Below are 27,968 nucleotides of genomic sequence, written 5' to 3' on the forward strand. Positions count from 1 at the left end.
ATCATGAAGGGCTGTCATTTTTGGTTATAAGTGTATAAAGGTCATTAATTATCATACTAATATTTGATTATAATTGGACAAAATGCTATTGATATAATTGTGACACTTATCTCTGTTTCCTAGTTCGCCTTGTGGCTGTGACAGGATCCCTGAGATGAGAGGTCCTGTCTCTGAGGATAGTGATTGGTGAGAAAGAGCCACATATTCATTCCCTTCCGTTTTGTGTGGGATAGAGTGACTCAGAGAAGATGGGCACACATGTATCAATTGTGATCTGGACCACAGATATCATTATATTATCTTTTCCCATAAACCTACACATTTTCCAAACTTTCCTGCTATTGTTGAGGCATTCTTATTTAAACAGTCACCTGGGGTTTTTACACATTTTGTATCATTTTTGACTCTACACTTTCCCTCACCCCCACCTTTCCAAATCTTATTAGTTCAGCTTTTCTATTACTCACATTTGACCCCATCTCTCTACTAACATACCACTATCTTGCTTTATGTATTTATCATCTCTTGCTTATACTAGTGCAAGAGCCCCTTAATTATTCTACCTGTTCCAAGTCTCTCTCTTCTTCAATCCATTCTCCCATGTAGCTGACAAAATGATTTTTCCTCAAACTAAGTTTAATTATGTCACTCTTCGATTCAATAAACTCTAGTGGCTTCCTATTGACTCAAGGGTCAAATATTGTTTCATCTTTATCTCATTTTTAAAATGTCTTTTTTTTTTTTTTTAGGTTTTATGTATTGTGCTGCTCCTTTCTTATATAGAAAATTTATTTACCAAAAGATACAGAAAAAAGATATTTATGTGAGAAACGTAAAGAAAAGATGTTCATACTGGGCTTTTACCCCAAAGAGATACTAAAGAAGGGAAAGGGACCTGTATGTGCCAAAATGTTTGTGGCAGCCCTCTTTGTAGTGGCTAGAAACTGGAAAATGAGTAGATGCCCATAAATTGGAGAATGGTTGGATAAATTGTGGCATATGAATGTTATAGAATATTATTGTTCTGTAAGAAATGACCAGCAGGATGAATACAGAGAAACTTGGAGAGACTTATATGAACTGATGCTAAGCGAAATGAGCAGAACCAGGAGATCATTACATGCTTCAACAACAATAATGTATGAGGATGTATTCTGATGGAAATGGATTTCTTCGACAAAGAGAAGATCTAACTCAGTTTCAATTGATCAATGATGGACAGAAGCAACTATACCCAAAGAAAGAACACTGGGAAATGAATGTAAACTGTTATTTTTAACCTTCTGAATCCAATTCTCCCTATGCAACAAGAGAACTGTTTGGTTCTGCACACATATATTGTATCTAGGACATACTGTGACATATTTAACATGTATAGGACTGCTTGCCATGTGGGGGAGGGGGTGGAGGGAGGGAGGGGAAAAATCTGAACAGAAGTAAGTGCAAGGGATAATGTTGTAAAAAATTACCCAGGCATGGGTTCTGTCAATAAAAAGTTATAATTATTAAAGAAAAAAAAAAGAAAAGATGTTCAAGGAGAAACACAGATAGTTCTGAGAGAACTCACAAGAAAACCAACAGCTTTAACTTCACATGTGCCTTTTCAATAGGGAATGGGGGAGTGGGAAGTGGGAAGAAGGGTGAAAATCTGGAAAGAAAAGTTTTAAAAACAATTGTTAAAAGTTGTTTTACATGTAACTGAGAAAAATATTAAATAATAAAATATTTAAAAAGAAAGAAAGAAAAATAACCGCTCACATAAGAAGAAATCCAAGCTGTAGAGGAAATTAATGAAAGCAATTCCTTTCTAGGGCAAAAGTACTTACTGATGGTGCACAGCATTGTTTCTGAGAAGCCAATTCTCTCTTTCACACACACACAGCTGCATGTTCAATCAAAAATTGTTAGATGTTATGGGAAAAATTATAAATCGACGTTTGAGTCATATCTAACAGAAATATGGATTTGGGGTTTCTCAACCTGATAGAGGTGAGTCAAGTGAAGTGGGCCTAATATGAAGCAGAGAATTCAATTAAAAAGTCATATGAAAAGGTAATGAATTAGGAAGTAGAAGCTATTATCAGAAGGCATAGAGAAACTGGAAGTTGATGGAGCTGAGTAATCTATAGAGCTAAAAAGATGACTGAAGTATAGAAATGTAGATGAGACAGAAGAAAATAAAAGCAGCTACTTTGAGGCAAGTTTGTGATTTCATCCAAGGATCTGATTTGATTGGATAACAACTTCGATACTGAAAGCTGATTGGAGAAAGCAGACCTCTGGGCTATTGAAGAGCTATCTAGGGAAAGGAAATTTTACTCAATAACACCATACACAGTTTGAGAATGAGGACCCCTCAGAATCTTGTCTGTCTTGCCTTTCATTACTTTCTGTGGCTATTGGATTGTTAAGAACAGGGACTGTTTTTTAGACTTTTTTGGTAATCCAGTGCTTAGCACAGTGTCCAACTCATGTTAAATGCTTAATAAATGCTGATTGATTGATTTTGTAGCTGAGGGATAGGGGTGGAGAGTCTAGAGAGCAGATATGATTCTTTGAGGACTTTCTTTTTTGTTTGTATTTATTTCATCATTGTTTGGCATAGTATCTTGCACATAGTAAATATAAATGATTGCTCTATTATTTATCTATCTACTGGGTCTATCCATCCAGTTACCTGTCTGTCTATATCTATCTATCTATCTATCTATCTATCTATCTATCTATCTATCTATCTATCTATCTCCTCCTCATTTCAGGCTTAAGGGAACTATTGTTTTTTGTTTGTTTGTTTTTCATTAAATGTATAATGCTTTCTCATTACCCAGCCAAAGAAGCAGACCTGAGAAGATCTGCAAATACCAGGTTTAAGACTTTGGTAAAATAAAGATCATTGGATGTTTTAGTTGCCTGAAAATATCATAAAAGTGCATTTGTCTATCAGGAGAGCAGAGAAATACAAAACAGAAGTTCCACTTAACTAGAATTAATGCCAATTGTTTTCCATGGACATCAAGTGCACCGATACATAATCAACATTTATCAGTGGAATGTTATGATTAATTTTGCATTTTATCTAGTAAATGTTTCATTCAGTTAGTAATCATTTTGGCTTATTTGTTTAAATGGGAAGCACACTGATGGGAATTCAGGAACTATGCTAATGAATGGATATGTAAGCTCTACCTTTATTCTTAGGCCTCTTAGAATGTATTATAGAGGCTTGACTGCTCCTTCAACCAACCACTCCAAACTTCGAAAATGAATGCAGGTGGGGATAAGTGAATTAGCCCTAGTCCAGGAAAAGAGAGACCCTGGAGAAAATTTGAGGTCAGTGCCACATTTCCTGAAGTACAATTATAATATACAAAATTACTAGTACAGTAGTATATACTTATCTATACATATTTATGTATAGGTATAAATGAATACACACATATATAATTTATTTTTAAAAAAGATATTTTTGATTATTTATTATTCATGTGTCTGATTCTTTATGATCTTGTGGATCTTACTGTGGGGTTTTCCTGGCAAAGATACTGGAGTGGTATGCCATTTTCTTCTCCAGTGAATTAAGGCAAATAGGATTAATTGACTTGCCCAAGGTGATACAACTAGCAAGTATCTGAAGTCAAATTTGAACTCAGGTCTTACAGACTCCAGGACCAGTGCTCTATCCACTGAACCCTTAGGCGCAGGGGTCCTCAAACTTTTTAAATAGGGGGCCAGTTCACTGTCCCTCAGGGCCCGACTATAGTAAAAACAAAAACTTTGTTTTGTGGGCCTTTAAATAAAGAAACTTCATAGCCCTGGGTGAGGAGGATAATCATCCTCAGCTGTTGCATCTGGCCCGCGGGCCGTAGTTTGAGGTCCCCTGCGGTAGGGGTTTTATGTACTCAGATTTTTTTTACTGCTCAGAGTTGCATGGAAAAAAAAGTTTAGTGCCCGCTGATTTAAAAACTTTCTCATTAAAATTATTTGTATCTTCAAAATTTTGTTTTTGAGTTTCTCATCCCTCCAGGGCTAATTTGTCCTATAGACTTTTGACTATTGATTTCACTCTGTTCTTTCAGCAAACCCTTCGAAATTCCAGGAGACATTTAGTCTTAGTCTCTTTACCTTCTTCCCTGTAGCTCTCATGGGCATTTTTGGAGGTGAGCTAATGTGCTAAATCACTCCATGACAAGTCCATGTGGACTTAGTCACGAGAGATTCTCAAGCTAGCTTTAATTTAATCATTATTTCTCTCAAGTATACTGCTAATCTTTCAGTTCTTCAGGTTTGTAACTCCAGAGTTTTCCTTAAACTATTTCTCTCCTTCACTGTGCCCTCCCTCCCCAGTTCAGGTCTTACCAGTTACTAGGACTTGTGGATCCTACTTCCACAATATCTCTTGAATCTGTCCTGTTTTCTCTTCGTTTACCCAGCTACCACTCTAGTTCATCCTTATCATCCCTTGCCTAGATTATTGTGATAACCTAATTGATCTCTCTGGCTCCAGCCTCTAAATTTTAAATATTCTATGTTTTTTAAGTGCCCTAAAACCTATTGCTTTTAACTATTACCTAAAAAGACAGAAAGATATAGTGTACATAGAGTCAGAACTTTGTCTTTTGGAAATCCACTTTAAGAAATGGTCTTCATTTACATGAACTGATGCTAAATGAAGTGAATAGAACTAAAAGAACATTGTACACAGTAAGATTATGTGATGATTAACTGGGATGGACTTGGCTCTTGTCAACAATGAGGTGATTCAGGCCAATTCTAATAGACTTGTGATGGAGAAATCCATCTGTATCCAGAAAGAGAATGAGGGTCAGAACATAGTAGTTTTATCTTTTTTGTTCTTGTTGTTTGCTTGCTTGTTTTTTTTTTTTTTTCCTCTCTCATTTTTTTCCTTTTTGATCTGATTTTTCTTGTGTAGCACGATAAATGTGGAAATATGTTCAGAACAATTGCATATGTTTCACCTATACTGGATTGCTTGCTGTCCAGAATTGGGGGGAAATAGGGAGGGAGAGAGGGAAAGATATGGAGCGCAAGATTTTGCAAGGGTGAATGTTGAAAACTATCTCTGCTTATATTTTGAAAAGTAAAAAATTTATAAAAAACAAGAAATGGTCTTCAGCAACATATTCTATTTAGAAATGGAGACCCACACCTATTATATTGTGATTGTGAACTATAGTCATACATGTATTATGTTTATAGTATATGCATATATTCTTGCACATAATCTCTATCACTCATCTCGATATATTTGCAAAGGCTGTCTTTAATGACTGAAATGCTTTGCTCCCTCATTTCCAACTCAAATCCAACCTTTGGCTGGTCCTTTCTGGATCTCTTCCTACTTTCTCTCTTAACCTTCTCCTTGGAAATTACTCTCCGTTTACATTGCATGTGACTTGTTGGAATAGGGGTTTTTTTTTTTTTTTGCATGCTGAATCTTCCTTCTGTTAGAAGCCAACTTCTTTGAGAGGAGGGATTGTGCTTTTGCTTTTTTGTTGCTCCACAGTTTATCAAGGTTCCTGGCATCTAGTAAATGCTTAATAAATGCATGCTAACTGACTAAATTATATAAATATAATAAATATATGCATATATAATATTTGGTATATTGTATATATATAATTATAAATAATGCTGAACCCCTAAATAATGGGTATTTTTGGCAAGATCCACCAGCCTAGCTAATCTGGGTCCAGATTTTACTCTCTCTAGATGCTGGGACAGATTTCCTCCTTTTAGTTTCTAGACAGAGCTATTTTTTTTCTTCTTTTTTCCTTCAGGCTCCTGGAGAAAGGTTGGTCTCCAAAGGTCCCGGCCTTTGGAGCAGCCCAAGTGTTTTATCTTTCCCTTACCATTGTCTTCCTCCTGCCCAGAGGCCTGGGTGCCCCTTTGATCTATTATTGTTCTTTGTTCTCAGAGCCTTTAGGTCTCTCCTCGGGGAGCCAGGGAGGCACCTCTTGTTTACATAATAACAATGATTCATTGACTTATACTCTGAGGCTTCAGGTGATTATACAAAAGATATCACAGATGCGGGATTTATTATGAAAGTGGGAGGGGGTGTGGGATTTGCCAGGTCTAGATCATCAGGAAAGCCTGGAGACCCAAACGGAAAATCTTTGTATAAAAGAGATGAAGGTCCTGGCCCATTATTGTTACCTAGCTGGGATGCAAGAAGGGAGAGGAAGAGAAAGCGAAGGATGGAGGAGGGAGATCCAAAGCTTGGAAGGGACCAAAAAGTGGCCCACATTCCTCATATTTATATTAACATTTACATAAAGCTTATTTTGTGTTTGGTACTGTGCTAAGTACTTTGCAATTATTATCTTATTTGATATCCCCATTTTACCCATGAGGAAACTGAAGCAAACTTCTCTCCTATTTACTTCTCTTTTTGTTGCAAGTCTCTTAAGTATTCTTGTGGGCAGCTAAATGCCTCATTGGATAGAGTGCTGGACCTGGAGTTAGAAAGAGCTGAGTTTAAATATGGCCTCAAACGCTTCCTAGTTGTGTTAATTTGGACAAATCACATAACCTGTGTTTGAAAAAGGTAATGGCAAACCATTCCAATACCTATCGGTAGAATGATCCATGGAGTCACAAAGATTCAGACATGACTCAACAACAAAAAAGGCTTCTCTATGACAGAATTATAATTATAGCTCCCTAGAGCAGAATGAATAAAAGAAAAAGGATTTATTTACGTGCTTCCTCAGAACTAACATGGTGAGTCCTACTGTCAAGGAGCTACCTTCAAAGAGGGAGAAATAACATTGTAAATAAATAACTTGTCCAAGGTCATACCCATAGAAAGCATTAGAGAAATAAGATTTGAACTCAGGTCAGCATGGCATAGTAGAATGCCCAGCTCAGTACCCATAAGTTTTGAGTTTCAATCTTAGCTCAGATGCTTGCTAGCTATATGATCCTGGGCAAATCCCTTAATCCTGTTGAGCCTCAGTTTCCTTATCTGTCATATAAGAGGACTAAACTTGATTTATAAACTTCCTTCCAGCTCTGAATTCCTGATTCTGTGATTCCAAGGTTTTCTCTACCTTCATGCTTTCACTTTTATTGCAGTCTTAGAGAGGTGAAGCAAGTGACTTACCCAAATGCCCCCAGTTATGTACTAAGTAGAACAGCCACCTCTGTCTTTGAACTCCCAATTCCATCTTCTTTTCCCTACACCTGATTTTCTTGCCTGGGGTCATGCAGCTAGTCTGGACTATTGCCTCTCTAACTTCAGGCCCAGATTCTCTCTCTCTCTCTCTCTCTCTCTCTCTCTCTCTCTCTCTCTCTCTCTCTCTCTCTCTCTCTCCTCTCTCTCTCTCTCTCTCTCTCTCTCTCTCTCTCTCTCTCTCTCTCTCTCCTGTCTCTCTCTCTGTTCTCTCTGTCTCTGTCTCTCTCACACTTTTCTTTTCTCATGACTTTGTCCAGTCTTGAAGACAATCTCATATAATACACAGGCTAATATCACAAAGTAGTTGCTTAACACATATTGTTTAATTGAATTTGAGGTTGCTTAGAATCATAGTATCAGGAAGGACCAATGGGACCAATGAAAGTCATATTAGATAATATTTTTGAGCTAGAAGTTACCTTACAACCCTGCTAGTGCAGCTGGAGCAATTCAAACTGCTTACCTGCTCTGCATCTGAAAAACCAGCTCAGACAGCTAGGAATCCAATCTATTTATAAAGACCTCCAAGGGAGGTAATTTCCCAAGTTCTCCAGTTAGCCTATCCTAGTGACTAACAACCTATAGCTCCAGGAAATTCTTCCTTACATGTAACTTAAATCCTTGATGCTGCAGTTTAATCTTATTTCCTTTTGCTCTGTTTTCAGTGCCGATCAGCCACAGCTGGTTACCATCCTTTGGAATGGCAATCCCCGCCAGATCACATAATGTTACTACTTGGAAAGGACCTCAGGGTCAGCCAGTCCATCTTCCTCATTTTCCAGATGAGGAAGCTGAGACCAGTGGGCAGTTGACTGAAAAGGGCAATTATTGTAGTAATCTTTCCTTTCTCCACCCCACCCAAATCCATTCTTCCTTATCATCTCTAAGCACTTCAAACTTTTCCCTTATATTTCTTTCTCCCCTCCCCCCTCACCCCCCCCAGTCCCATGATTTCAAATGATGTAGGAAACTCTCAGCTTGGAAACCCTCTCCACCAAACTTTCTCTCCCCATCTCTACCCCATGAAGATTTGGAACTTGTTTGTTGACTGCTGGCCCTGAGGAAGTAAGGGTTAGCTTAGAGTGAAATAGGTAGAGGTCAAGGGCAAGGCTCTCACTACTTGGCATCCCACCTCACCTTATAGTTTCTTTCCTTTGCATTTACCCTCACAGTGGTCCTGTTTCAGAGATGAAAATAGAATTACAAAGGAAAATGAATTTAAAGTAATATTTTCTAATCTGTTTCATCCTTTGACACACAGCAACTTTCTTGACATGTTTCTCCTCCTGCCTTCCTCTTCTCAACCCATCAGCTATCTATTTAGCCAATCATCACCCATATACATTCAAACAAATCACAGCCTTGTTCACTTCCATCTCTACTATAATAATAATCACTGCTCACATTACTATTCTGCTTTGAGGCAAAAAACTCAAAAATCCTGTCAGCTGGCTGGTAAAAGGCTTCTAATGGGAAAAAAGACACTTAGATTCAATAACCTTGTGATTACATAACTATCAAGGGGTAAAGTACAGAATTACAAGTCAGATGTTCTGACTTTGAAGGTCAGTGATCTCTCCATGATGCTCTTTAATCACCATGGTTGCCAAAACAGTTAAAGTTATCTTTTCCTCATTGCAACCTTCCCCATCACAGTTTTATTATATCACAAGTCTGGCATAAGAAATCAAATAGGACTTTTTTGGGGTGTTTTGCAGAAGCTGCAGATGACATACAAAAGCTGGTAGATGATACAGAATCTATGAATAAATACTTAACCCAAGTTTTACAATGAGATCTGTAAATGCTCTATTAACCCCCCTCCCAAAAAAAATTTAACCCCCCCCCAAAAAAAAACCCTACTTCTGTAATAGAAAGGGAGGGACAAGAAATTTTACTTGGATTTTCCAGATTGTGAGGTTGCCACATGCCTAACTAACTCCCTTGATGTGAAAGGAATAACTGTAATGTTCTTTTTCTTCCATAAGGATAGAATTTGGCTTATAATCTGAGACCAAACTAAGGATGTCTTTTTGACCTGTTAAGATATCTCTTTCGATGGCAGGCAAGAGTGACAAGTGGATGGTAATGGAATGAGTAGAGAGGGTAACAAAGGAGAGAAGATGATGAGAGGTGGAAAACAGATCAGGAATTATGGGGAGGATGAGAAGAAAAGCCAGGCATGTTATTAGGCCCAATGTCAATCACCATGGTATCTGAGACCAGCTAAATAAAGTGTCCAAGAACCACAGTAGTCTATCCAGGAATAATCCTGATGAAGTGAAAAACCCAAGTTTTGCCATGCACAGCCATGGATCAGGGGTTCATTTGGATGTGGTCAAATGATAAACTGAGCATCTCCAAATCCATCTGGAAACCATTTTTAGATTTACATTATGAATAGATAATTTTGAGCTGGGCCTTTCTTAGCTCATATGTTTTGCATATGTTAGAAGTTGAGTTTTAGAGATGAACAATGGCATTTCTCCTCCCTCTTTTTCTTTGGCTTGACTGTTTGGTTTTAGTCTTTATTTATAACATTTCATGTATAAATACAGCAGAGTAGTATACAGAGACCCAACAGTGTTATATGGCTTTACCAAATATCTGCTTATAATTAGTCTAGGCTGTTTTAAGTTTGTATTTCTTTTCCCTCTGTAATGATATAGTAGACACTGAATGTTAATTAGAAACACAACTCTTCTTTTCTCTCTGTCTATAAGACTGTCATTCGACAGTTTGCCCACTAGTTAAAAACAAGTCCTCTTGAGGGATTCCCCTCCCCTGGAAGATCTTAGGGCTTGAAAGGATGCTGAGGGGGTTATCTGCTCCATCCCTCTGCCTCCAAAAATGTACCTGCTTCACCCAGAAAAAGCAAGAATCTTATTACTTTTCCCATTTTCCTCTAGGAGACAGCTATTCCTCAATCTTGATTGGTTATCCCAGTCAGGGTTTAGAGGTACTCAATATTTTTTAGAAGTTGATAGAATAACACCATACAGCCTATTCTGTTTTTTTGAAGACTGCATATAGTACACCTGGTTGATGTTTGCATTATTTCTAACTCTTGAAGAAGAAAATGTCAGTTAGGTCACATCTAGAAAACCCATGAATTTGAATATTGTAAAAAAAAAATCCAGAATTTTTTCCTTTTGGGATAAAAATTTAAACTTTATTTTGTTTAAATACTGACATTTAAGTTCATAAGCCTCTATTTCCAAACAAGTGAAGCTAAGATAAAATGAAACACCCTTTGCATTATTAAAATTTATATTTTTATAATTTACATCATATTTTCTTGCCTCTGTTGCAACTAGAACAAGTTCTCTGATTTGCTCAACGTTTCCTTCAATCAACATAAATGCTACTTCCTACATTAGGCTTTTTCTGACTCCTTTCTATTTTATTTTGTATTTTGTTCAATATGTACAAGTTGTTTCCTTCAGGCTTTTATTGTGGACAATGACTGTTTCATGTTTTTATATCTTCATCTTCAGAACCTAGTATAGAGCTGGAAACATAGCAGGTGTTTAGTAAGTACTTGGCTATAGATTGATTGATTGAGAATGACAGGAAGGTTGGTATAGAGGAAAAAGTTTGAAATGAAGAATGATAGAATTTGTGTTATAATCCCAGCTCCATTACTTACTGCTTATGTGACATTGAACAAGCCATAATTTTTCTTAGCTTCTCTTCTCATTTGGAAATAATGGAAATGGAAATAATAATTCTTGTACTACTTACTTCTTGAGAGAATTAAGAGGGAAAATGTATGCAAAAGTACTTTGTAATTTTATGGTGAAATATAAATATCATATATTAATAAGTATTTCTAATTTTCCTAGGAAACTAGCTCTGAAGAATTGCTTCATAAATAACTGAGTTGATAGAACATTCCTTAGGAATGCCCAAATCTTTTAAGACTACAGATAGGATTTCTCTGTAAGTTATTAATAATTGCTTATCACCTTTAGAATAAGGATGATAATAGCTACCATATATATGTGTGTGTGTGTATATATATATGTATGTATATATATATATATATATATATGTATGTATGGCACCTTAAAGTTTGCAAAGCACTGTATATGTTATCTTCTTTGATCCTCATAATAATATTGTGAGGTGGATGCTATCATTATCTTTATTTTCTAGATGAAGATGCAGAGTTTGAGAGCGATTGAGTGACTTGTCTAGAATCACACAGTTTGAAAGTGTCTGTTGTAGGATTTGAACTGTTTTTCTAGATTTTGGGTCCAACATCCTTAACCCCTTCTGCCTAAACATTGCTCTAAGAAGTTGGCATCTATGTATTTTTGGAATCAACTAAGGATCTGTTGATGAAATTGCAACACTCCAAATCTGTTAAGAGGAAGGAACTCACTGTATCTTAGGAATCTTTATGGTAATAACTAATACAATGTTTGATATATTGGATCCCATCAAATAAGGAGGCTATATTGCTTAAGAGAGATTAAATCTAGATCATAGAACAATGACTACTGAGAAAATTCCTAGTTCAGTACAAACACATAAATCTATCAAAGTTACTACTATAAGTTGACCCTTAACAGAGTGAAGTAAGCAGAATTAGAAAAAGGATTTACACTGTTAATATCTCTGTTATAAAAATGTACAATCCTGAGGACTTTTATAAACTGACAAAGAATGACAGAGAACAATTTATACAATAATAACATTCTAATAACAAACATCCTTGAAAACTCTAAGAACTATAATCAATATAATGACCACTCATGATTCCAGAGGACCAATGATTTAACATAATATCCCTTATAGAGCAGGGATGAATTTTTTTTTTTGGGGGGGGGGAGGGAAGGAAGGGAAGCAAGCAGAGTTAAGTGATTTGACCATGGTAATACAGTGTCTAAGGGTAGATTTGAACTCAGGTTCTCGTTACTCCAGAGCCAATGTTCTAACTTCTAAGCCACTTAGCTGTGCCTAGACATTGCATTCAGGATGTACAATAAGATATCTCTATATATGTAGGGAGAGAGATATAGATACATATGCATTATATATGTGTGTGTTTCACTAAAACTTAAAAAAAAATCCTGTAATTCTAGAAAGCTATTAATAAATATTAATTTTAGTGTGTGCCATTTACCTGGCTCTATGCTAGATGCTGGAGATATAAAGACAAATAATGAATAGTTTTTGCCCCAGTGACATTTGCATTCTATCATGGGAAACTTTTTTTGTCATCTCTCTCTTATATCTATGTGTGTGTATATATGCATATATATCTATACACATATACAAACATACAAACACATACATACATGCACATATGCTTTTTGCCCTCAAGGAGGCCACTTTAATGGGGGAATACAACATGTAGATAATCAGCTACATACAAGTTACAGACCAAGCAGATGGAAGGTGAGATCATAGAAAAAGGCTCACACCTAGTGGGATGGAAATGGCTATATTTGAACTGATTCTTGGTGGAAGTCAGGAAAGCCAGGAGGCAGACATGAGTAAGGAGAGCATTGCAGACACAGAAGCTAGCATGGAAGGCATGGAAATAGGAAATGCAGTATGATATGTAAGAAACGGCAAGCTGAACAATGTAGCTTTATGTTGTATAGGATACATGGAAGGCAATTGTATAAGTTGAAAATATTGGAAGGAACCAGGTTGCAAAGAGTCTTAAATGTGCAACAAAAAACATTATATTTGACCCTGGAGATAATTGGGAGTTATTAGAATTTCTAGAATAAGGAAGTGACCTAGTAGATATGCTTTAGGAAGATCATTCTGGCCCTGATCAGGGGATTGATTGGAATTAGGAGAGAGTTGAAGCAAGAAGACCATACAGACATTGCAATAGTTTATACAAGAGGTGGTAGTGGGTAAAGAAGATATATATAAGAAATATTTGAAGGTAGAAACTAACAGATTTGCCAGATTTACAGATTGAATATTTGGTTTGAGTTTGAATAAGTACTATATACCAAACACTATACTGAGTTTTGGAATGTAAAAAGAAGCAAAAAAGATCCCTCCCCTCAATGAATTCACGATCTAATGGTGGTGACAACAAGACAAAAATGCACAAATTATATATAGGATGAATAGGAAATAATTAAAATAGGGAATGAACTAGAATTAACAAGCACTGGGAAAGGCTTTTAGATTTTAGTTGAAATTTGAAGAATGCCGAGGTAGTTAGAAGGCAGAATTGAGGGGTGAGGACATTCCAGACAAGGATGACAGACAGGGAGATAAATTAGGGCTGAATCTCTCTATCATTTATCTTTTGCCTATTGGACATCTTGAACTGGATGACCTCAAACTCAACATGTCCCAAACAAAACACAATTTTTTCCCTAAAATTCTTCCTCCTTCCTAATTTTCCTATAATTAAGGGCACCATCATCATCCCAGCTATCCAGTCTCATATCTCCAATCCTTATTTAAATGTTTATGGATCAGCTATAGCTCTAGATCTGGGAATCATTTACATACAGGTGATAATTGAATCCAGTGATTACTGATGAAATGACCAAGTTAGGTATCAGAGAGAAAGAAAAAGAGAAAAGACTCAGAATAGAATTTTAGGGGATACCCAAGATTAATGAGCATGACAAAGGTGAAAAACAAAAAAGAATGACAGTGTCACAGAAACCAAGAAATGAGAGAGGTAAGGAAATACCTATTAGAATCTTGTTAAGAAGACAAAAAACAACTCCTAGTTAAGTTTCAGTGATTAGAGCTGCCCAAATAAATTGACTGGCTATCCAGAAATGAGAGAAATGAGATTAGGAGAAAAAAATGGTTATTAGTGTCAAGTGCTATAAATAGTCACAAAGGAAGAAGGATGTTGAGAGGATCCTGCCTCGGTTCTTTAGGTACAGATTCCTGGTTGAAGACAGCATGCATATTCAGGCTTGAGTGTTCTAATCAAGCTAAATTTACCATCGGATAATATGACACATACTTAATGATTCTACTTATTAACTATGGAAAGAGTGCTGATCTGAGAATTTGGAGACCTGGGCTGCCTTCTATAGCTGTGTGAATTTCTAGAAGTCACTTTAACTTTCTCAACCTCAGTTTCCTCATCTATAAAATCTCTAGGATCCCCTCCAACTATGAAATCTACATTACTTCAGTGAATCTGTGATGTAACTGATGTGACAGTGCTTCTAGTGTCACATATTTCAACTTTATCCATGACTTCTCAGCCCCTTCTTTATGGTGGTACTTGGGTGCTGGATTTCTAGATCTCTTAAAATTTTGTGGATATTACTGGCAAGTGGATTGTCTGTCAGTCATTTTTCAATTCTTGTTATAAGACAAGTTTCCCTTCTTTTCTAGTCCTTGGAAAGAGCCATTGGGGGCTGTTCCCTGATCCATTTGGTGAGTTTACTGGATGGCAAGCCCTTTGATTATGCATGCCTCTCCCAGTAGGATAAGGAAATGCCTATTAGGATCTTGTTAAGAAGACAAAAAACAACTCCAAGTTAAATTTCAGTGATTAGGGCTGCACTAATAAATTGACTGGCTATCTAAGAGTTCCTGGTCAAGCCCCCTTTTGTCATTATTTGAGTCCAGATTGAGTTAGATTGAATATAAATAGCAGTTATTTCTGATTTGGTCAGAAATACTGAGAAATATATATACAGATACACACACACACACACACACACACACACACACACACACATTTATTTATTTATTTATTTAGTCTAGATGAAAGAGTTGATTCTTTACCTCAATTAGTGCTACCCAGCCTTAATCACTGAATGGGGGCAGCTTCAATCAGACTGAGACTAGTTTAAGACCTTAGCTTTAAAAGGCCAAGGTCACCCATAGCATCCAGGACCATCTTCAGTTATCTTGATCTATATCTGGCCACTGGCCTCAGACGGCTCTGGAGGGGAAAGTGAGATATAGCATCACCTCCCTGATGTCATGATCCTTTTTGAGAATGAAGGATAATCAACAATAAATTGGTTAGTTTCAAGCTATCCATTAGTTCTTCCTAGGTCAAGGCTTCCTAACCTGAGGTATACATTTGACTGAGGGGTGAGAAAAGTTTATCAAAGAGGGATAGAAGAGTATTTAATAGATAACTATATTACCTTATTGAAATATTTTACAAGTAATACTACTTATGGAAAAAATGTGTAGATTTGAGGGAGAAAGGTGAGGAGATGGAGATAGAGTAAAGAAAGAGAAAGAACATTATAATGCATCTGGAAATTATGAGACAGATAACTGAAAGAATGAATCTTACTGATCCAAATGAAGTGATGAGATTTTGATATGAAATCTTTTTTTCACTGAGCTAAAAAAATTTATTGATTATTATCCCAATGAAAATTCAGCTAATTGAACTCCCCAATCAGAAATTCCAAAATGACTTCCAATTGATGGTCACAAAATTGCTGTTGTACCACTGGAGAAACATATTTCATTCTTAAAAAGCATGCACAAAAGGTTTTAATTCCATTTAAAAAAATCAAATTCCACTAAATTAAATTTAATTTCTTTATCTCATCTTGGTGAATTGGAATCCTCAGTCCTGTATTCAATCAAACCCCTAATAAAAAAGAAACTGGAGACTGAACATGTTATATAGATATCTCTTTTAAAAACTACTTTGAGAATATATCTATTGATTGACAAGAAACAGAATCAAGAATATCACTTATTTGATTTGAGTCTGATAAACACCTAATAACTTTATAATACTAAAATGTTATATATTGAATAAAGTTTTCTTTTCAAAAATGAATACTTTTCAAATTTTAATTTAAATAAAGTTTAACATAAATATATAAATTTAAATGTAAATATATTTTAAAAATAATTCACATAAATATTTCTATTTATTACATACACATAAATAATAAATTTTAGAATTTACTTGCTTTCATATTGATTTAAGGTTTTACCAAAAGCCAAGGAAAGACTAGAGATAACAAAAAAAGTTCCTCCATCTTCTCTATCCTAAGGAATGGATTGCAGTGATCAGAGCCGTCCCCAGCATGAATTGGATAATTTGAAGGCTTAGAAGATTGGAGTTTTATGAGAGGAAACCTATCACTTTCTTTCTTTGAGCAACTATGTTTCCATCCAGAATTTAATCTGGGAAACCTTCCAAAATGAGTTGTTTATAGTTTGTGTTTAGGTTTCTACAAATGTGGATAACAGGATTCCTAGTTTCCTTATAACTTAAGGTGATAAATGTGTATCAGATAGAGGACAGTCTTTATTTAATCATATGGTGAGCCACTAAGCATTCATTAAGTGTGAGGGGTGAGGGCAGTGGCAGTGGTTGGGAAGGGAGAATTGGGGTGTGTGTGAGAGAATGTGTGTGTGTGTAAAGGAGTCTCATAAGAAAAGCACATGAAACATTTCCTAATAGTCCATAAGTAGTCAACACAACTCTTCTCCTTTTCTGGCAGATCTCTCTTTCCTGTTAATATTCTAGAATTATTCACTACAACACAACCTTGTAGTTTAGAATCTCTTTGAATGGGAACTGAACTTGAAGTTGCCAGTGAGGCGCTGATATTCCTATGAATGCCTTTTCTCTCATGGGGTTTAGATAGTTCTTCTGTGGTGTGCAAAGCTACACCTGTTTTTTTTTGTTGGCTGAGATGGTTTCTTTTTAAGGGAGCAGGGAGGCTGTCCTAAGTATTTGGTTGGCTTGAAGGACTAGAGGCTGAATTATTAGTATAACTTCCTTTCCCAGAAGCATAATAGAACCAGTTTATGGGGAATTAGGTCTCAGAGGTTTGAGCAGAGCTTCATAAGACCTTTTTCTGACACAGTAGTGAAAAACAGCAATAGAGAACATGAAGGCAGAAGAGAATAGTATTTTATTTGAATTCCTATCATTTTCAATTTTAGGAATTGTACCCTTTTAATTTTTTATTAATATTTTTTGTTATATTTTATGGTTATACACTGGATTCTTTTTTTTTAAATAAAGCTTTTTCTTTTCTTTTTTTCTCTTCCTAAAAACTTTTTTTATTAAAGCTTTTTATTTTGAAAACATATGCATAGATAATTTTCAACATTCACCCTTGCAAAACCTTGTATTCCAAATTTTTTTCCTCCTTTTCCCCCCATTTTCTCCCCTAGATGGCAATTAATCCAATATCCAAGTTAAGCATATACTTCTATATATATTTCTACAATTATCATGCTAAAGCTTTTTATTTTCAAAACACATGCATAGATAGTCTTCAATATTCATCCTTGCAAACCTTGTGTTCCATTTTTTTCCCTCCCTTCTCCCCAGATGACAAACAATCCAATGTAAACATGTGTAATTCTTATATACATATTTCCACAATTATCATCATGCACAAGAAAAATCTGATCAAAAAGGGAAAAATGATAAAAAAAACAAGATGCATGCAAACAACAAAAAATATAAAAAGAGAGAGAAACAAAAACAGAAAGAAACAGAAAAAGAAAATGAGAGACAGAAAGAAGAAGAAAAAGAAGAAAGAAAAAGATAGACAGACAAACAGAAAGAGTGAGTTTTTTATTTGTCTGCTTCCTCCGCTATTAGAATATGCATACAGGGACAAAGGAACATGTTATTGCCTTTCTTTGCATCCTAAATGCTTAATACAATACATATTAAAGTGCATAATAAATGCTTATTGCTGATTGATATTGAAATATAGTTATCAAAATACTATAAAAGAAAACAAATGCATAAAATTAGAGAGAACCTTAGTTTCCCCTTCTTAGAATTAAAATTCAGTTAAAAATCACACAGTGAGATGTCTCAGGTTCCACATTGTTCTAAAGAAGATCCAGTAGAATGTAAGCTCTTTGATGTCATGCATCATTTTTCATTGTCTTTGTATACCTAGTACCTAGCACAAGGTCTTGCACTCAGGTGGTAGGTAGCTTAATAAAGGCTCATTAGATTCAGTTGCTTATAAATGATGTCTAATATCTTTCTGCACACCAGGAAAAGGAAGCCATGAAAGAAGCATCCTGCCCCTTCCACTGGAAGTTTATTTTCTAATGATCATAATGAAAAGAACTTAGTTCTTTCTGCGATTATTGTTTTCAAATCTAGTTCTTGATCTTATACCACTGGCCTTGGAGATAATTAATCTATTCCATGGCGCCTTGAGGCGTACCAGAGTACTCATTTTTTACTCACAGAGCCAGAAACTCCAGTGTGAACTTGGCCTGAATATAGTCTCTAATATCTTTATGCCCCTACTATATCCTTGACAATCTTCATTTAGTTGACCTATTGATCACTAATGGATGACACTATATTATAGAATATTTGAGATAGAGAAAAAGTCCGATTAGAGTCACTTTATAATTTGCTTTATAAACCTGTCTTTGATTAGAAGAGAGCAGGAGTTTGTGAGAGCAATTAGGTGGAATGATTGTTTTTCATCCTTTTGTTCAGTCACGTTGAACTCTTTGTAACATTATTTGGGGTTTTCTTGGCAAGGATACTGGAGTGGTTTGTTATTTCCTTTTCTAGTTCATTTTACAGATGAGGAAACTGAGGCAAATAGAGTTAAGTGACTTGCTTAGGATCACACAGCTAGTATCTGAGTCAGAATTTGAACACAGGTGCTCCTGACTCCATGCTTGGCAATCTCTCCACTTCATCACCTAGCTGCTTTTCATCCTATGCCAATGAATTCTTCACTGAGGCAGTACAACATAGTGGAAGGAATGGTAGATTTCAAATTAAGATCTGGGTTCAAGGTTTTGCTAGTTACTGTCTATGAGACCATAAACTAGTCACCTGAACTTGTTAAGCCTCAATTTTCTTGTCTATAAAATGGGGGTAAGGGTACTTCAATTGCTTTTGAACAAAATACCTTGCAATTTAAAGCTTTTTATGAGTGTTAACCCTAATTTTTTTTTTTACAAAGTCCATTAAAGCTCTCAATCTTTTAATTCTTCTTCAACCAGTGACTAACTTTAAAACCCAAGAATGCTTAGCAACAAACTTCCATACTCCAAGGGATTTGTAATGTTTTTCATTGATTGGCTTAGCAGGTAATACAAATTGACTTCAAAATACAGAGCAAAATCAGTCTGAGTGAAGACCAATGCAAGAACCATGTGCCAAATGAAGCAATGAGTTAGCTCACTCTTTAGGAAAAGGATTAAGGGATCATTATCAAGAAAAGTCACCCTGGAAGTCTTTAAAAACTGCAAAATGATATATCCATTATGATTATTTAAACAGCAGGACTGCTGTGTTTAGGAATAGTCCTTAAGGATCTAGAGAGGGGAGCTGAGAAAAATAAGAAAGACTTAGAGTAAGAGGTTAATTCATCAGTAGGGAATTTTTAGGCTTCAAATGAATGGCCCCACACACCAATTCCTATATCAGTTTATGCTATCTAGCAGTGATGTTCAGAATCCTGGTCTTTAGAATGTTGAATTGAGTATTGGTGCCTGATCTTTAGAATGCTGAATGAGTATTTTTTTTTTTTTTAGGACTTAGTCACAGGAATATTAGTAACTGGGTAAAGATTATAGGAAAGTTTGAAACTTCTCTACACCAGAAATATATTTCAATCAGGAAAATTTTGACTGAACTTAGAGAATAGCATCTATAAAATAATAATCTTTGTCCTAAGAGATGGTTACGGTGAAAAGATTATAAGAATTTGAAGTAGGGAGACTTGATCATTTATTTATTAGTTGCATGTTGGGGCAAACCTCAGCTTCTCCATCTGTAAAATGGACATAATAATAGAATCATAAAATCTAAGGAGTTAGAAAGGGCTTCAGAAGTTATTTGGTCTTAATATTATCTAAATAGAAATCATTTCTATAATATTTCCAAAAGTGGTCGTCTAGACTTAGTTTGCCACATCTAATGATAGACAAACATACTTGCATGTGAGATAGCCCCTTGAATTTTTTAGACAGTACTAATTGTTCTGTTGTGTTCCTCTATACTATGGCCAAATCTTCCTCTCTGAAACTTCTATCCATTGCTTACTGGGTGAAAGAATGGATGGACTGCTGTTAGTTGAGTCCTCTGGATTCAAACAGAACAAAGTTAATAGCTCTTGATGTGATCCACCTTACCAGTAGTTTTCCTAAAATATAATATATAGAACTAAACACAACTCTCATGACATAGTATGACTAGGGCAGAGAATGACTGATGTATAATGTCCTGAGTTTGGGTCACCATATGTCTAATAATGTAGCCTTGTCATACCAATAGTATGACCCACTTAAATCCACTTAAACATCCAGATCTTTTTCACAGGGAATGTAGTCTAGTCACATTTACCTATCTGTGAACTTTTTCATGCCCATGGGAATTACTTTCCATTTATTCTTTTTATGTTTTTATCATTTTTCAGCTCTCAAAATTATTTTGGATCCAGGTTCTGTCATATAACTGTTCTTCCCAGCATCATGTTATCTTTAGACTTAAGCAAGCCACTGATTTCCTGGAGGATGAACTTTAGAGATCATCCTGTCCATTTCTCTCACCTGAAGATAATGCAATCCAGGTACATGAAATGATTTGCTTCAACTCAAACAATAATTATTTCAACCTAGTTCAGAGTATCCAAAATTTAAAATACAGAAGAAGAGGCAGAATAGTATAATGGAAAGAACACTGGATTTCCAGTTAGAAGAGTTGGATTGAAATCTCATATCTGCTTCTTATTGCTGAAATGATATTGGATTTTATCAACAGCATGTTAGTGAAGGCTTAAAATTGGCTCTCAAAAAAAATACCTAAAACAGATTTTTAAATTTAATATATATTATTATGATTCTTCATCTGTAAAATGGGCTGGAGAAGGAAATGGTAAATCCTTTCAGTGCCTTTGCCTAGAAAATTCCAATTGGTGATTATGAAGAATTAGACATGATTGAAAATGATTCAATAACAAGAACAGTGTGTGTTATTAAAGATATTTTAATATCTTTTATCTATTTAATTGATTGATATCTATTTGGGGGAGACAAACAACAAAATAATAAATCAAACCCTGATTTGCAATTTGCTGATTTAATAAATGGACTTGTAATCTTGTATAAGCTGGCTCCAGCATACTCCATGTTTCTAATTCTTCCAGATCTCAGTGGTATTACAAAGAAATTGTTCTTCCTTCTGTGTGATTGGCCAGTGACATATTAGCTGAATGTAACTAGATTCTACCTATCACTAGCTTTGGAATCTTTAAAAAAAACTCCATCCCTTCAAATGTGTATGAGTCATATGGTACCAACCAAGAGATTACTGGAGTAGACTGAACACTACAATTATTCAATGTCCACAGTTAGAAATATTCATTAGGAGAAGATTTAAATAAGAAGGAATTAAAATGTAGATAGAATTATTTAAAATGAGGAAGAAATGATAAACAGAAATGGACTTGGGCATTTACAGAGTTAAGCAGAGAAAGAAAGCAATTTATTGAGCTGTGCCCTTGGACAGGGAAATGTAGATTTTTATTGAAACTGTAAAATCATAGATCTGGAGCTAGAAGGTACTGTTAGGAGGCCATCTAATCCAATACCTTTATTTCACTGATAAGGAAACTAAGTCCTACAGAGGTGAAGGGCAAAGGTCACTCAAGAAGTAAGAGACAGAGTCACAATTCAAATTCACATGTTCTGACTCCAAATCTAGTTATTTTTACTTGTATTTCTTCTAGGAATGTAACAATATATCTTTTAAATAGGAAGGAAAGGGAAAAAAAGACCAAAAAAGTAGCAGCTTTAACTAAAAAAAAAAATGCAATTCATGTATCAAATGTATTCCCTAGATTCTTTGGGCCTGAAACTTTTGTGGTTTAGTTTAAGAAAAAAGCAAAATAAAAACAAAAAATGACTGTAATCTGAAGTCAAAATCTCCTTTTCTTCAAGGTACAGACCTGGAAGGGAAATTATAGCCTATTGGTTTCAAGGCAATTTCTCCACTGTACTGTGTTTGGAAATGAAACTTCTAGAGCCCTTGGACAGTGCTCAGTTATTAGTAGGAGCATATAGGATTATATTTACTGGTATCTTGAGGACTCCTGGCTAAAGAGTGAGGGCAGCCAGGGACAAAAATAATTTCTCTCCTGAGTCTTATTTTGTATTCATTCTCCAGACACCAGATTATTTAACTGCATTAAGTAATCTTAGGGGTATGATTTGAAATCCACAAACATGAGGAAGTCAGCATTAAGGATGAAAACCTTAAGCTAATACTTAAGCCCCTGAGTGTTGATAGGGGAAATCATGCAAAAGGAGAGGTAATAGCTTGGGTTATTACTTTCCACCCTACCACTTATACTCCCCCATCACCTTTGGTTCAGGTTTTAAGCCAACTTGTTGGTAATGTTTCTTCCAAGATAAATATTTTTAAATTCCATAAAATTCTTTGATTTCATATAAGAATAATGAACTCTGGGCTAAAAATTATTTATACTCCCATTTTCCCAATCTACCCTTTCCTGCCTTCTCCCTCAATTTGATCTCAGCCAGAATCAGCTATTAGTATGATTCTTCCCCTGACTATTTTGCTGATGTGTTTTTTATAGTATCTAGAAGCACTCCTTTGTCCTGAAAGTGAAATAATTTGGTCACTTGCTCTTTCAGTCTAAGGCAAGGAAAACACATCTAGCATTTGGAAGATACCTAAGAAATAAAACATATACTCCCAAATTCTCCAGGGATTTGCAGGCTAAATCCAAGTGTTTTATATAGTTATAAAGCAGCAAAGGGAAAGATTATGTCACATAATTATGTCCTTCCTTCTCTCCCTCTATTCCTCAGCTATTCAAAATCTTGAATTAATCCAGAAGCTTAGAGCAGAGAGATTCTACTGTGTCTTTAGTCATGTTGACAAACCACATCCATTTCCTCCTTTGCCCCCTAAATGCTTTGATTGGTTTATATAGGGTGTCCCAAAAGTCTTGATTCAGTGTTAAGTTAAGATTTTTGGGATAACCTGTATGTTTTTATATTCTTGACTTACTCTTTCCTAGGTTTCTCTTATGATTTCTGGTTCAAATATTAACCTCTCAAGTTATATACAATTTCACTTCCTGGCTGATCTTGTCCCCACCTTGTTTCTAGATCTTAATTTGTTTCTCATCTTTTAGTGATCTTGGACACTGTAACATTCTCCTCTCCTACATGTTTCCCTTCTCTGCCCCACCTCATTCCTTGGATCCAATCCGGATGGCAGGTGTGGGAACATTTTGAGATGGGTTCTGCAAGGGATTGGTGACTCAGTACTTCCTGATAGGTAGACAAAAGGGAGGGCAGTTGCTCGGCCCATCCTAACCTCGAGTGGAGACAGCAGAAAGGGGAACTGAAAGTAATTTGAGTAACAAAGCTTGAATAATCTTGGCTAAAATAAAGTTACCTTAATGGAGGGTGAGGGGTATGGGTTGCATTCTCTTAATGAAAATGGGTGAAAACTAGATCCTACAATGCAAGAGCCTCCAGGATGTTGCCATTTGGAATTAATGGAATCCCTGTGGTCCTGATTTCAGTTCTTATTAGCTTTTGGTAGAGGTTGCCTGGAATGGATAGGTAGGCACAAAAACTTTGCTTTTAACTCTGAAAGTTCAATTTATCATCAGGTTATGATAATTGTCACATACTAATCTCATAGGGATATTGTTAAATAAATTATGTGCACAGGCTAAGCACAGTAGCTAGTACATAGTAGGTGCTTATTAAATATTTTTTGGAATGGAAGTAACCAGATCCTCAGAAAAAAAGGTTATATAGTAGAGGGTTTAGGATTGGAATCTTGAATAGGAATAACAGATTCAGAAAGTTGCTTTTACATTAAAAAAAAATTATGTTTGCAGTAAATGTTTCTGTTAAAGTATAGTTATAGTACTGACTTTTAAAAAAGTGGTCTAAAATGTTTTTTGCATCAAAAAATGTTTTTTGATGCAACTTAGAATTAATGCAACTTGCTGGATGATATTTTCTCTTTTCTTCATCTCCTTGTGTATAAGAAATTGTGACTGACAAGTAGGAATGGAAAAGGAAGTGGAACAATAACCAAGAGAAAGAGTGAGGGAAGACATTTGAGTAGCCAGAATGTTCACCTGGTGCTTGGAAATACTTGAAAACTGAGAGGAAAGTGTTTAATGCACTGGCTAGAACTTCATTGGAAAGCTTATGAAAGGAAATGGGTAGGAATGCCACCAGAAAAGAAGGCATTTTTAGGCTGGCATCTGTGCCAGTGGAAGGAGTACCCATATTGACAAAATCTTGGCTCCATCATAATATTGAAGTATTGAAGTATTTATCACATATAATTTAGTGAATTTTCTGTACATCCTTCAGAGAGTTCAGCTTTAAGTAACTATATTAATATATTGATTAATATATGGGCAGAGGAATAAGATGGTTAGAATGGATATTATTTTCTAAATAATTAAAGTTCATTATCTTTTAAATTTCTACCATTTCAGAGGATATCACTCCCCCTAATACTATATACTTCCTTGCCTCTTAAAAAAATTGACTAGTGGGATTCCTTATCATAACTATGTATTCCACTATGCTGTAGAAGTAATTATTGATTGGGTACAAATAGAGGTCTTGTGAAATACAATGACTATGAACTTGCTTTCTTAAGGATAAATCACTGATTTTTCCTGATTCTTCCAAAATAAATATTTTTAAATTCCATAAAATTCTTTGATTTCATATAAGAATAATGAACCACTGGTTAAATTATTTATACTCTCACTTTCCCAATCTCCCCCTTTCTGTCTTCTTTCTCAATTTGATGTCAGTCAGAATCAGCTGTCAGTCTGGTTCTTCTGTCACTATTTCCCCTGACTATGACTATTTTGCTGATATGTTCTTTATAGTATAGCTGTGGGTATTTCCTCCAACAATGTAAGTAGTGATCTACCTGTCTTGTCATCCTCTGTAACTTGACTGTTATCTTTCTGTAAATCCTTCTCAGAAGGTCCCTGCAATGTGCTTAGAACTGATTCCTAATTTTCTAAGCATCTTAGGGATATTTATGGACACAAGAACCCTTCACTGGTTTTTCCTTTCTTTTGCCACATTATGACCCACCTTCATTTCCTGTCATATTGCTCTCTAATGACATATTTTTATATTATTTGCCTTGTGAAATTTTTGGTTGGTAAGATATTGCTGCCTACTAATGCTCACATGACTCTTCATTTCCCTTTGAGTAACCTAAATCATAATCTTTGGAGACTGTTATGCTGAAGTCAACTTGCTTTTTCATAAAAATACAGAGCCTATTTGCCTTACCAAATACACACAAATTTAGCCTGATACAGTGCTTTCTTCAGGGGTTACTTAGGTATGGGTTTGCTTCCTCGCCCCCCCCCCCAACTCCAATTGTTTTAATTTCTTTCGCTAAAATTGGCTGTTTGCACTGAGAGTATCCTACTTCCTTTTAAACTGTTTCTAATGTTGTTACTGGCAGTTTTAGCATTAGTTTTTCTTGTCTACTATTGTTTTTTTCCCCCTTCCTTCACTCCTTATCCCCCCCTTTCTTTTGTGTCTCATTTTGCTTCTGCCACATTTCTCTGCTTTTATACAGAGTAGATGTTCATTTATAGATATTGTTAACCAATTAGAATATGCCTTTCCTCCTAGTTGGTGAACAATAATGACCTAGGTATGACCTTTCTTCTTTTTTAGCCACTTTTCAATTCAACACACATATATCTAGTCTATGAGGGTAAAGTTTTGTTCCAGAGATACAAATTTTAAAAATGGAACAGCAGCTGCCCTCAAGAAATTATTCTGAGAAGATAAAACAAGTATGAATTATCAAGTACAAAATATATGTAAAAGTATACAAAGTAATTATAAGAGGGAGAGGATGCTAACTTCTTGTGAGAATTAGGAAGGGTCTCACAAAAAGATGTCAGTTGAGCTATTCTTTAAGGGAACTAGTGATTCTATGAAACCATATGAAGACAGAGTGAATTCCAAGTATGAGGAACTACTTATTATTGTTTGCTATTCAAAGGGATTTTTTTTGTCATCTTAAAAAAAATCAATATCCTTATATGTTTATTTCATCATAATTTCCTTATGTACTATTCTTATAATCCATTCTTCCTTCTCTTCAAATTCAAGCAAAATTAACAAAGACAGCAATCATGTCTGTCTTTGTCTGCCATATTAGACATTCATAGTCATCTGAACTCTGGAGTCAATATTGGACACTACATTTATTTTGAATTCACTTTCCATTTTGTATGGGTTTCATTTATCCTATCCTGGTCATTGTTTATATTGTTGTTCTAGTTCTGCTTACTTTGCTCTACATCAATTTTCCCACATTTCTGAATTGCTCATATCTGTCTCTCATGGCACGTTCTGTCTGTGTCTATTCTGTCACATGTAGGTACTACTATTTGCACTACCATTCCTTAATCAATGAACACTGACTTTGCTTCCATTTTTTTTTTTTTTTTTTGCTATCACAAAAACCATTGCTATGAATGTGTTGGGATATATATATGTGTATGTGTGTGTATATACACACACACACACACACACACACACATATATATATATATATATATATGGCCTCCTTTTTGTCTAAATCTTCTTATTTATATTTCTTTTGTTATTCTTATTTTGTCACTATTTCACATACTTGATATTACAAATCTCATCTCCAGATAACTGAGATATTGCCATATATATGCACTTACATATGTTACTTAAATGTTACTGGCTGTGATCTATGTAGAGAGGAAGGTAACTTCTTTGTAGTTAATAGCAAAAAAATGATACTTGTGGTTCCAAATTTATACTCTTGATAATAGTCCTGATAAATGCTCTTATGATATTTTCTTTTACCCTCTGTTGTCTCTTAATTCATTTCTTTTGTCTTTCTTTTCCTATATCATCTCTATTACGCTTTGCAGCATTTTGATTTGAAATACAAAAGGCAATTCAACAATAACAATAATATAGTTTTGCAGATTCTTAGAGTTTTGTCTTGTTTCGGCCTTGAATTATCTTTGTGATGATAGAGTAATTCTCCTCTTCTGTAAATTTTTTTCCTATTCTGTAAATAATCTTCCTCTTCTGTGAAAAGAGGGGATTGCCTTAGATGAACACTAATATCACTTCTAGCTCAAAACTTGAAAGAATTATTGGCAATCATATAAAATACTTAATATATACTAAGCATGTGCAAGAGCTGGGAATATAAAGACAAATGTAAGGTAGTGCCTGTCCATAGAGAGTTTACATTTTAATAGGCTGATATAATACATATGGAATAGTAATAGTTGAGAAACAGCATTTTGATCTGAGAAGTCACAGGGATAGCATATAGAGTTTTCAGAAGTAGTGTTATTGATTTGATTAAATTTTCCAGAACAAAAGGTGTGTGTGTGTGTGTGTGTGTGTGTGTGTGTGTGTGTGTGTGAGTATGTGAGATATGACAGTAATGGGGCACATAGTAAGAGATACCTAAGGCAGAAGGTTAATTAGCATGTGAAATTGGGTCTTAATTGAGGCTTGATAGATGTAGCAGACTATATGAATAGTTAGTGATGATTCACTCATCAATCAGGACAGCTCAGTCCTAGAAGTTCCAAAGCCAAATGGATTGAGAATGCACTTGTGAATTGAATGTTTCTGCAGATGGTTCAAGATGAGTCATCCTTTCAAGACTAAGAAAAGGCAGTAGCTAAAGCACAGATAGATTTCCTTTTCCTTTATAAGAATTAGACTAAATAAGAAAAAACATAGTAGAAAAAGAAAGATAGAAAGAAAA

The sequence above is a fragment of the Antechinus flavipes genome, chromosome 1 (assembly GCF_016432865.1).
Source record: "Antechinus flavipes isolate AdamAnt ecotype Samford, QLD, Australia chromosome 1, AdamAnt_v2, whole genome shotgun sequence".
NCBI classification, from domain to species: Eukaryota; Metazoa; Chordata; class Mammalia; order Dasyuromorphia; family Dasyuridae; genus Antechinus; species Antechinus flavipes.